Genomic DNA, 12,746 nt, shown 5'->3' with positions numbered 1-12,746 from the left:
TTGGTTAGTGAACAGCTGTACTGAACTATTGCTTTAATGTGGTAACTTGGTACATAAAATATCTACCTGTTTTAGTAGAGGAAGGTTTAGGATAAAAGTTTAATATATCCTCTGGGAATGTTAGCTCAGCATCTCCCAATGAAAAAAGTATACTATTCTCTGTGACCTTAAGAAGAATAACACAATATAATAGCTAATCATGTGAAACCCTATAAAACTAATAGTGTTGAAAGAGATCAATAAAAATATTGATGTCTACAATGAAGTTGACTTGTTACATGCTAGAATGAATATTTCCTGGAGCCAGTTCAGTGTGTAACTAGAATTGAAACTTTTGGAATTAAAGTTCCATAGCAGAATTAGCTATAGTAAAATGTGTCTTTTCTTCATACATCAGAAGTATCATGTGACTTCAAAAGCCTTTAAGGAATTTATATTTAACACTAAAATAGTTTCTTTTGTAAGATCCAATATATTTTAACCTTGAAACAAAGTATTACTTAATAGAAACCAGAATTAATCTTTACAACTTTAATTTTTCAGAATATCCTATTGAAAATGGAACATAACTGAATGAAAAGTTCTTGTACGACATGGAGAAGAAAATTGCATACGGAAGAACCATATTCTTTCTCAGGGCAATGGAAGCATTTCACATTCCACTCATCAGACCAGTGAACCTAATCATTATTGGCTAGCGTTTATGAATGTCAGCAACATGGAAAAGTTGGAAAGGCTTCAAGGCCAAGAAAGTTTCATCTAGACTTGATATGTAAGTGGGACAGACAAGAAGCAATGGGAAAGCAGTGGGTTGGATGGGTAATACTCTGGTCAGAGACCAGGAGCGTCCTGCTCCTGCTTGGAGATCTATCCTGCCGCCTCCCAGTTAATCCCTCGTTAAATAGCTATGTTCTACTGACATTGACCCTTAGGACAGTTTATCCCTCTGTACTGTCAGAGCTTGGATCCTCAAGGGTGGCCATTCTGACCAGATTTGTGGTTTTCAGTTTCACTCACAGTTACTAATCATTGATTACTGACCTTAAAGAAAGACAGTCTTCTTTTCAGAAGGTGCTCAGGACAGGGTAGAGGAGTCAAACAATTCACTCAGAGGAATCTCCATTCAGATGAGATGGGGGAACCTTGCTGTCCCTCTTAGGCAGAAGCACACACGTGAATACCTTGCTCACAGCCAGACTGATGCACATGGCACTTCCAAAATAAACAGGGCTAGACTCTCTGTTTGGCAACTATTGCACTCCGACTCACAATTCCTTTTCTAAGGTATTCTTTTTTCACACAGGGATCAGAACTGAGCCTGAGAAGAACAGCTGGTCAGATCTTTTCATCTTTGGCCTAAGTCATCAACTTCCCGGATTGATATTTGATTGAGAGGATGAGTAATGGGCATTGTTGTCCAGGGTTCAGTACTCAGATTGCAACCGGCAGCCCTGCCTCGTCTGGGACAGGGTGATGAGAGAAACGGCAGTCTAGCGTGTCTGATACTGCACCAACTTTCTCCTCACCATAATGAAAACATGGCATGAGCCCAAAACTGAATTAAAAAAAAAAATGAATCCATCCATTCTGATTCAAGGACAACCATTTCTTCACACTTTTCATGATGCTGAAGTGTGGCATTACTAAAATCTATGTTGTTTTTTTTTTTTTAAGGTACATTATTTAAGGAAGTAAAGAAGGATCTCTCTTTGGCAGTGGGAACCTCGAAAGAGCTGTTCATTATTACTTGCCTTGGAAAGAATTGTATTGTTCTCTTAATGGGGACATAGTAATTTTAAAAATCCAGAAATATAGTATTGAATTACATGGAAAAATATAAATTATGATTACTTATTTAATAAATTTAATATACTTTGATTTGAGCATCTTCAACCTAGATTTTACTACAAATATAGATAAATGATATGTCACATATCTTAGCACAAATCCTATCTCTCAGAAATGGTTTCTTTGCCAATCAACAGAAACTTCTGAGGCCACCACATTTCATTCTATAGTTTTCAAGTCATTACAGTGCAGAAGTGTATTTAATTTGTTCAATGACTGGTCCAACACTGTTCTCCATTCTGTGATACAGTGACACATCACAGCAACTAATCCCTCTGAAGTTCCTATTAGTACATTTAACAGCAAATTCAATGAATTCCATATGGAATAATATTTTCTCAAAACCCAATAGGTTTTTAAAATATATCTAAATAATATAATGGAAAGAATATCACTTATTCATGCATTCAACGTGGGTTTTTAATGCCATCTATGTGCTTCTATCAGCTCTGTTCTAGGCACTGGAGATATATTAAGGAGCAAGAGAGATTGTGCACCTCATTGAGCTTACATTCTAGTTGGGTGGTATTGACAATAGCAAGTAAACAGACAATAACCGTGTGGTTTACAGGGAAAAAATCCACTGGACAGATTGGAAAAGAAGGATCTTCTTTAGATATGATAATTACGGAAGACTTTCCTGAGGAGGAGAAATAAAAGAACTAAAGCCTGGAAAGGTATTAACCATTGGAGGAATTCAAGAAAGAGAATTTCAGGTGGAGAGAACTCCAAGAACACTTGGGCTGGAGGGAGGTAATCAAGGGAGAGGGTGGTACAAGGCAAGGTTAGAAAGGACGGGAAATGCCAGGCCATGTAGGGCCATGAAGGTCTCAGTGAAGAGTTGATCTTCAACTCTAGTGCAGTGGCACGTTTTTGGAGAGCGTAGTGCTGTTGAGGGATATGACCTGATTCACCTTTGCAGTCACTCTACCTGGAGTTGAAATGGAGGTAGAAAGTAAGAGGAGAACAATCATTTGCATTTTTATGATTCTAGTGGACCATTTCTTCCTGGGATGAAGCTACGGATCTCAAATAGAGTTCACAGTACCATAGTGAAATGTGTGTGGCTGAACATGGAAAACTGAATTCTGCACTTCAACCTGGTTACCATTAAAATGAGACAATGGAAATGTAGAAAAAAATGCCTTGTTTTCCTTCACATTAGGAGATAGGGAATGGCAATCAGTTCAAGACTCAGGTTCCCTGATAGGTTGTTGATATTACCCCGGCGATCTCCATTTTATGACTTCTCTTGCAATAGATCTAAAATGTGTGTAGACCAGAGCAGCCTGAGAAAGGGGACTTTCCTCCCAACTAAAGGAAGATCAGAGAGTCAGCTGTAGCTAGAAACAGCTGATGCTTGAGCAAGATTTTATTTGTTCATTCATTTGCTTTTATTTATATAGTTAGTTGCTTAGTTTTAAAATAGAATTAGAGAGACCTCCAAAGCACTGCAATTACAAGCTGGAACTCGGAATTCCAGAGAGCTGGTTGCCAACCTCAGCTCTGCCACTTACTTAGGGCCAGAAACTTCCCTGAACTTCAGCGTCCTCATTGGTAGAATGGACAGTGGGTTGGGGAGTGGGGATGTGTTTGTTTTAAGTATTCATTAAGATAACACTTGTAAAGTGTTTAGAATATTGCATGGGGTTAATAAGCATTCAGTAATTACTAGTTTTAAAAGTGCAGAAATGTAAGAGATATGATTTTGTCCTGTGTTAATTACCTCCCAATTAAATGAAAATTTCATGGAGGCAGAAACCAGGACTGTTTTGCTCATAACCACATGCCCAGTAGCTAGCCCAGGGCTTGACACCAAGTAGCCAGGTAATCCGTTCCACTGAAGGAAGGCAGGTGGGCAAGAGGGAAGGAATGCCAGGAGGAAGGAAGGAAGAGAGGGAGGGAGTTTCTAACTAATAGAGAGTGATTCTGTTTTGTTTTTATGTTCATTTTTTTTTTTAGATTCCACATATGAGCGATCTCATATGGTATTTTTCTTTCTCTTTCTGGCTTACTTCACTTAGAATGACATTCTCCAGGAGCATCCATGTTGCTGCAAATGGCGTTATGTTGTTTTTATGGCTGAATAGTATTCCACTGTATAAATACACTACATCTTCTTTATCTAGTCATCTGTTGATGGACATATAGGCTGTTTCCATGTGTTGGCTATTGTAAATAGTGCTGCTATGAACATTGGGTATTGTTTGAAGGAGGACTCCTTTCTCTCTCATAAGGAAAAGGAATTGCTTATTCAAGACTATTTGATAGAAGACTGAAACATGTTGACAATTTCTTGAGATTACATAGAATAAGGATAGGGACTCCAGAGAGATTTTTATGCATATATGTTACCCCTAGGATATTGCATATCTGTATAGTGTCCATTCTTGTGTCTGATCTCAATTTCTAAAATATCCCTGTGGTTTATCCATTTGTTTCCATTTTCACTGCTATCATCCTAACCCAAGACACAGACATCCTATTGCCACCTCTTCTGTGCATGCCTAGAATATATTAAACTCCTTCTAGCCCCGAAGCCTTTCTGCTTGGTGTACCTTCTCTCTAGAGTGCTCTTCCTCTAGACCCTTTCCCACTGCTCAGGCTACAGCTTAGAAATCACCAACTCAGAATGCTCTTTCTCATCCAAGAAGGTTCTCCCTCATTTTTATGATAGCATCATATATAGTGTCTTTCTTCTACTTATCAAAATCTGTAGTCATCTATCTGTTTGTTTCCTAAAATGAATGCATGCATGAATTTATTTCTGATTTGACATTCCCCCAATACTCTGAACTAGACAAGAATTTATTGAAGCAAAACACTACTGCTCTTCGTCTCTTCCAAAGACTTAATTGTGGTGGGACCTCCATGTTGAAATTAAACACGTGTTTTTCCAGACATATCAGAGAACACCTGTTAGTCACTCGTTCACTATTTATAGGAAATTAAAACCACTATGCAAGTTGCAGAAAAGTCATCTGCCTACCACAAGAGTAAATACGGTAATTTCCATCCCTTGCTCCTTCCATTCTTTGGTAAGCATCCGCTATCATGGCATGCATATTGAAATCCCAATTCAGGAATGAAAATCTGAAACCAAGCTATCTGCTTTTGTGTACTCTGGCACTGTCTCATTTGAAATAATCCAAGAATGAAAATATGAGCTAAGCTGTTTGCTTTTTTAAACACTGAACGTGTCGATCCTGAAATTCCACTGGACAGCCTTTTACTCTCCACAAAGATAAGAGTTCCTGTTGACCTTGAATTGTTCAAATGCCTAACCATATAATCCCCTCCAATAGGTTCAGGCTGAACAGATGGAATTTGAGCCAAATTATCTCAGAATCACAATCAATCTATTACAACTCTTCCAATAACAGAGATTAAAAGAGTTTTTAAGAAAGTGTTAAATGCTGAAGCTCTGAAATCATAGCACCCCAAGTCATGCATCCTTAGGAAAATTACTCTACCTGTCTAAGGTCCCTGTTTCCTCATCCATAAAATGAAGATAATAAAATATTTCAAGTTGTTGTCAAGGCAAAATATGATAACAAACATAGAATATTTACGATAGTAGCTTTTGCAATCCATATTCGCTGATACCATGATAATGATTATTATTATAATTGCTATTAGGTCTTTGACTTCAAATGAGTCTTATAAGTCTTTGAGTCCAAACGTCAATGAAGTTCCAGGAATCCCCAGTGTACAAATGTTTATCCAAACTTTTCTTAAATAATTCCCATGAGTAACTGCTCAATAAATTACAAGGTAGATTATTCCCTTTTCCACCACGGCAATTATTTGAAAATAATTTACGAATGCATATCTCTCTTCCTATTTCATGTGGGTCCTAGTTCTGTTTGTTAGAGAAAACAATTAAATTAAACCATCAGCCTGAAGATATCCTTTCAAGTCTTTGAAAATGGCTGTTATTCCCTCTCCCACCTCCACAGCACTGGTCAGTTCTCCAAGTTAAACTAAATATCTCCAGTCCTTCACATGACACAGTTTCATTCTGCTGACCTCTCTCCTCTGAACATCTTCCACTTTGTCAGTATTCTTAACACTAGTGGAACACAACGGAACAAAATACTTCAGCGTCTGTCTGATGAAAGCAATGGCTAGAAGTCCAGTTCCATCCCTTTTCCTGGACACTAATTTTCTTTTAATGCAGGCTAAGAATGCTGTAGCTTTTATTAAATCATATTGAGCTTGCTCTCAATTAAATATCCAAGTCTTTTTCATGTGAATTCCAGTTAAGCCAGTTCTCCCTGCATCCTGCATTACATGAGCCCAGAGTTCCAGTCTGTTGAAATCTCTTTGAATCCTGAATGTTTCTTTGAGCATATTAGCTATCACTTCCAGCTTTGTGTCAACTATAAATGTGATCAGCCTGCTTTCTGTGTCTTCATTTGTGTTGTTGATAAGACTATCAAATAAGATTCATCCATAGGAAGAACTGTTTGACCCCTGTGGGGATGTCCTTCCAGGTTGCGATCAGTCCTTGAATTCATACATAAATGTGTTTATTCTCTCCATAGAGTTATTCCACTCTTTGTAAATCTCCTTAATTACACTGTTACCCAGTTCCTATTCTTACCTACAAGGAAGCTGCTGTTGGAAGTGTGAAGTAATGGAATATCATTGGCATTGGAGCCAAATATAACTGGGTTCAAATCTTTGCTTTGTCGCTGACTACCTGTGTGACATCGGGCCAGTTATTGAACCTCTCTGAGCTTCTCCGTCCTACTTTACCAAACAGGTCTTAATTAGGCTTGTTCCATGAAGAGTTGCGTCATATTGATCAATGAATCTCCAACAGCCAGCGTACTTCAGGCCGATTCTCAGTAAATTTGCAAAATGAATTACTGAATAAATAACTAAACAATGATATGGTCAAATTACCTACTTATATCAAGATACATTGTCTATGTTTATGTCATTTCTCTGATCTACCTGTCTAGCCCACTTATGAAAAAATGGTAGTAAATGAGATTATTAAGGTATTATTTATTCTTAAATGATCCACTACTAGCTCCTAATAACCAATGTATCTCTCCATTTTTATCGAGATGTAATTTAAACATAAAATTCACCCTTTGAAAGTGTACAGCCTAGTGACTTTTAGTGTATTTGCAGAGTTGTGCAAACGTCAGAATCTTATTTCAGAATATTTTCATCGTCTAGAAAAGAAATCTTGTATCCATTAGCAGTCACTCCTCATTTTCTCTCAAACCGTCGGTCCTAGACAACCACTGATCTACTTTCTGTTTCTACAGACTTGCCTATTCTTAACACTTTAGATAAATAGAATCATTTAATAGGTTGTCTTCTGTGATTGGAATCTTCCACTTAGCATAAGCTTTGCAGTGTTCATCTAGACTCTGTCCTATATCATTACTTCATTCCTTTTTAGGGCCAAATAATATTGTTTGGATGTACCACATGTTACTTATCCATTCATCAACTGATAGGCATTGGTGTTGTTTAAATTTTCTGACTATTATGAATAATGCTGCTATGAGCATTTGCATACAAGTTTTGGGGTGGACATGTATTTTCATTTCTCTTGGATGTACACCCATGAGTGTAACAGGGACACACTGTTACACCTTTTTTTTTTTTTTTTTAATTTAACGGAGGTACTGGGGGTTGAATCCAGGACCTCATGCATGCTAAGCATGCACTCTGCCACTGACATATACCGTCCTCCCTACCTCTCACCCCGTTTAACCTTCTGATGAATTGTTTTCAAAAGCAATTGCACCGTTTTATGTTCCCATCAGCAGCATAAGAGGATTCCAACTTCTCCACATACTAGCCAACACTTGTCCTTGTTCAACATTCTGATTATAGACATCTTAGTGGGTGTGTAGTGGTGTCTCATAGTGGTTTTGGCTTGCATTTCCATAATGACTAATGCTTTCGGGCATCTTTTCACATGCTTATTGGCCATTTGCACATCTTCTTTGAAGAATGCCTATCCAAAGTATTTACCCATTTTTCAATTGTGATATTTGTCTTTTTACTGTTGAGCTACAAGAAGTCTTTTATATTCTGGATCCTAGTCCTGTATCAGATATATGATTTGCAAATATTTCCTCCTATTCCATGGGTTATCCTTGGATATCTTAGGCAAACTGTTGACTAAGCCGAGGTTATAAAATTTATGTCTGTTTTCCTTAATGTTTTCTTCTAAGAGTTTCATAGTTTTAAATTCAGGCCTTTGACCATTTGGAATTAATTTTTGTATATGGTGTAAGACAGTTGTTCCATCTTTATTCTATTGCATATAGATATCCAGTTGTCCCAGCATGGTTTGTTGTGCAGGTTTACCTTTCTGCATTGAATATTCTTGGAACCCTTGTTGAAAATCAGTTGACTGTAAATGTTTATTCCTGTACTTTCAAATGTCAGCTAGTGTCCTATATGTCCTTCCTTAGGCCAGTACCACACTGTTTTGAATACTACAGCTTTGTAGTAAGTTTTGAAATTGGTAAATGTGTGTCCTTCATTTTTGTTCTTTTCCAAGATTGTTTGAGCTATCTGAGTCTCTTGCATTTCTATCTAAATTTTAGAATAAACTGTCCATTTCTGTTAAAAAACAAAAAAGACAGCTGGGATTTTTATAGAAATTGCACTGACTGTGAAGATCAGTTTGGGGAGTATTGCCATCATAACAATATCAGGTTTTTCAATCCATGACATAGGATGTCTTCGCGTTTATTAAGCCTTTAATTTCTTTCAATGAAATTTTGTCATTTTCAGCATATAAGTCATGAACTCCTTTTGTTGATTTTACTTGTAACAATTTTATTCTTTTTGAAACTATGTAAATGGAACTTTCAAAAATTTCAGATTTTTCATTGCTAGTGTTATAGAAATATAACTGATTTTTGCATAATTACATGTATGCTGAAACTTTGTTGAACTTGTTTATTAGCTGGAATAGGTGTTTTTATCCTGTCTTCCCTAGGATTTTTCAGATATAAGATCATGTCCTCTACAAATATGAGTAGTTTTACTTCTTCCTTTCCCTTTCTTGCTTAATTATGCTGATTAAAACCCCACAGTGCTGAACTGTATGTTGAATGTTGAAGCGGTGAGAATGGATATCCTTGCCCTATTCCTGATTTGGGGGGAAACATTTCAGGCATTTACTATTAAGTATGACGTTAGCCATGGGGTTTTGTAGATGACCTCTATCAAGTTGGGGAAGTTTTCTTCTATTCCTGATTTGTTAATTTTTTTTTTAATCATGAAAGGATACTGGATTTTGTCAAATGCTTTTCTGCATCTGTTGAGATGATCAGGTGTTTTCTGCCCTTTATGCTATTAATATGGTGCATTACATTGATTTATTTTCATATGTTGAAACAACCTTGCATTCTGGGATAAATCCTATGTGGTCATGGAATATAATCCTTTTTTTGTTTTTAATGTTGTTGGATTCGTTTTGCTAGTAACTCAATGAACCAATATTTTCCAAATGGCCAAAGGATGATATTACAAAATCACACATGGGTAAACAATCTATTTAAAGTACAAGATAGGCCATGAATTTTAATATAACAATGTGAAGAACTTATTAATATGTGTTTAGAGTCTACACTGAAGTTAATCTTTAAGAACCTACTATTTGTTGAGTTTTAGGGTAATCTTAGAAATTTGCCCTAGTTATACGAAAAATGTATAAAAGACAATCAGTTCTGCTTTAATGCATGTTTTGAAAATCTTAAGTTATTCCAACCGGAACTGTTAAGTGAGTGTTGTAGACTGCACTGGGCTGAATGGAGCTGTGTAGGGATGTTTAAAATGCATACAGGTACATACTTCATGACTACACTGGGCCACATCCATCCAAATCTGGTGTTACAAAGTTCCTTTGAACAGCTGTCACCACTTCTCGGAAACTCTCAAGCTATAAGCCTTCTGATGGCCAAAGCCACGTGCTCCTGCATTAAACTCTCCTTAATATTCCCATTGCCTCTCAGCTTGTTTTTATTTTTTATTATTATTATTATTATTATTATTATTATTATTATTATTATTATTATTATTATTATTATTATTATTATTATTATTATTATTTTCTCTGTTTTCTCTCTTACTTTGCCTTCTTCCTCTGGTACACATGGTGATGGATGTGGGAGCCCAGACAGGGAAACCTGCTGGGAGTGCAGGCACCCACTTCTGTGAGCGCCCTTCAGATATTTTTCAAGGTAAAGTACAATATGTATTACAGTATTTATCCATTTCTTAATCTTAATATCTGTAAGACTATGCTACCAATTTTATTCGACTCCTATCGGTTTCATAAATTATATTTCTACCTGTTTTTAATGTGCCACTGAGGGATTTATGTGTTTATATCCCAAACCCTATTTTCCTATCAGCCTTGCATGTATTTTTATTGAGGTAAACTTCACCTAACATAAAATTTGCCATTTTAACCATTTCAAAGTATACACACCAGTGGCTTTTAGTACATTCTCAACACGTGGAACCATTCCACTATCTAATTCCAGAACATTCTCATCATCCCCCAAAGAAATGCCATATGTATTAAGCAGTCCCTCCCTAACCCCTCTCCCACCAGCACTAACAATCACGAATCTTCTTTCTCTAGATTTGCTTACTCTGGACATTACACATAAATGGAGTCATATAATATGTGGTCTGTCATGCCTGGATTTTTCATTTAGCTTAATGTTTTAAGGTTCACTCATGTAGCTTGTGTCAGTACTTCATTCCTTTTTATGACACACTAATATTCCATTGAATGATATATGGCATTTTGTTTATTCATTGTTGTCCATCAATTGATGGACATTTGGGTTTTTTCCATCTTTGGCGATTATGAACAACGCTTCAATAAACATTGGTGTAAAGGTATCTGAGTCTCTCTTTTCAGTTGTGTTGGATATATACCTGGGAGTTGGATTGCTGGGTCAGATAGTAATTCTGTGTTTAACTGTAAACGTATATAATTATATTGAGGAACAGCAAAAATATCTCCCCCATCTTCAAAGATTATTATAGCTATCCTAGTGAGTGTGAAGTAGTATTTCACTGTGGTTTTAATTTCCATCTTAATTCACAAGGGACAATGGTCTAAGTTTTCTTTTCTTGTTACCTATTTTTCTCGTTTTGGTATCACAGTCTTATAGAATGAGCTTGGAAGTTTTAGGAAGAGTTTGAAAAGATTTTACTTTTTGATGAGTTTTGAAAAGGACTAGTGTTAATTATTCTTTAATGTTGGGAAGAATTCACCAGTGAAGCCGTCTGGTCATGAACTTTTCTTATTGGAAATTTACTAGTTACTGATTCAATCTCTTTACTTGTTATAAGTCTATTTAGATTTTTCTATTTTCTTTTTTAGTTATTTTTGGTAGCTTAGGTCTTTCTAAGAATTTGTCCATTTCATCTAGATTATTTAATTTGTTGGCACACAATGATTCATTGTATTCTTTTATAATCCTTTTATTTGTTCTACCCTTTACAATTTAAAGATCACTCCACTTGCCAAAAAACAGAAGCTGATCATTTTCTAGATGCTAGCATCTACTCTAAGAGGTAGCCAAAATCTTTGCAAAGAATCCTGGTTAGTAAAAATCATAAAGAAACATGGTGTAGAATTACATTTGACATGTCAGGCATAATAGCTAACATGTTGTTCTTTACATTTTTCACAAAGTTTAGCTCATTCCAAATGTTAGTATGATGTTAGTACTCCTACATATTTCTTAATTTTACATGTCTTTGCCCTTTTTGGTGTTTCTCTTAGTTAAGTGACTTTGTTTTTATCTTTAGCCAGAATTAACTGGCAAACAAGACTATGGTTGCCTCATATTCATCGAATAATAAAATTTTTACATTTTTTACTAATGTTCATAACCAGGTGCTTTTTATGTTCTGTCCCTTTGCAGGGGGAAGGAAGTGAGAATGAAGATGAGAATGTGTTCCAGAATATACGGCACATTCACCTCTCTTTCTTGTGTCTCTCTTCTCCATGTGACCTTGCTCCTAGTATTTGTGCTTCCCTCTCTGATTCTTTCTGGAGGTTAAAATCACACCGTTCTTTGGTCCTTTTATATCTGGGGCATGCACACTGCTATTTTTGTATGTATCGAATGGAGACAAATACACCATGTCAGTAATATCTACATCTGCAAAGAAACACAAATAAATAAAAACAAGCAAAATGCCCCCAAATCAACTTAATGAAGGATTCACTCTAAGAAATCTTTTGTAGGCATATATTTAGAATGAGAATTTTCTGGTTTTAGAGATCTTCTATCTACCTCATATTCTGCCAGAGTTTATACATGTGAGCGTATAAGTCAATAAATTTTGAATAAAAACTGCCTGCGAGATTTAGCAACAGCATGTCTTATTTATTATCTGTCTCTCAACTAGAATGTAAACTTGGTGAGGTCAGGGGCTTTGTCTGCTTTGATTATTGCTATAATCTCAGGTCCTAGAACTGTACCTGGCATGTAGTATGTGCTCAGTAAATAAGTGTTGAATTAAAGAGTGAAAAACAATTTTTTGAATAGAATTAACATGCAATATTCCTTTCTCCTAGAAGACACCATATTTTTCATCCTAAGATAGCTGGTTTACATGGACATTCATTCATCATTCATTCATTGAAGAAATCAGGATTACCATATGCCCCAGATATAAAAGTGACCAAAAGAAAAAATGGACAGTCCTTGCCCTCATTTATCGCAGCTGGGGGAGATGGACAATACACAGAATTGATAAGCAAGTTGTATAGCACAGGGAACTATATTCAATATTTTGTAGTAACTTACGGTGAAAAAGAATATGAAAATGAATATATGTATGTTCACATATGACTGAAGCACTATGATGTATACCAGAAA

General features: G+C 36.1%; 1 long non-coding RNA gene across 1 annotated transcript in view; it reads left to right on the top strand.

Annotated features, from left to right (window-relative positions):
• The window catches only part of LOC141575514 (uncharacterized), a 22,167-nt gene extending 9,421 nt beyond the window's left edge, over positions 1–12,746 (top strand). The window contains exons 2-4 of the long non-coding RNA XR_012503145.1: positions 544–772; positions 1,304–10,076; positions 11,784–12,746. This is a non-coding gene — a long non-coding RNA (uncharacterized LOC141575514). The remainder of the gene's footprint in view (positions 1–543; positions 773–1,303; positions 10,077–11,783) is intronic.

Source organism: Camelus bactrianus, chromosome 29 (genome assembly GCF_048773025.1).
Source record: "Camelus bactrianus isolate YW-2024 breed Bactrian camel chromosome 29, ASM4877302v1, whole genome shotgun sequence".
Lineage (NCBI taxonomy): Eukaryota > Metazoa > Chordata > Mammalia > Artiodactyla > Camelidae > Camelus > Camelus bactrianus.
Note: the sequence above shows the minus strand (reverse complement) of the source record. Positions and strands in the feature narration are given on the sequence as shown.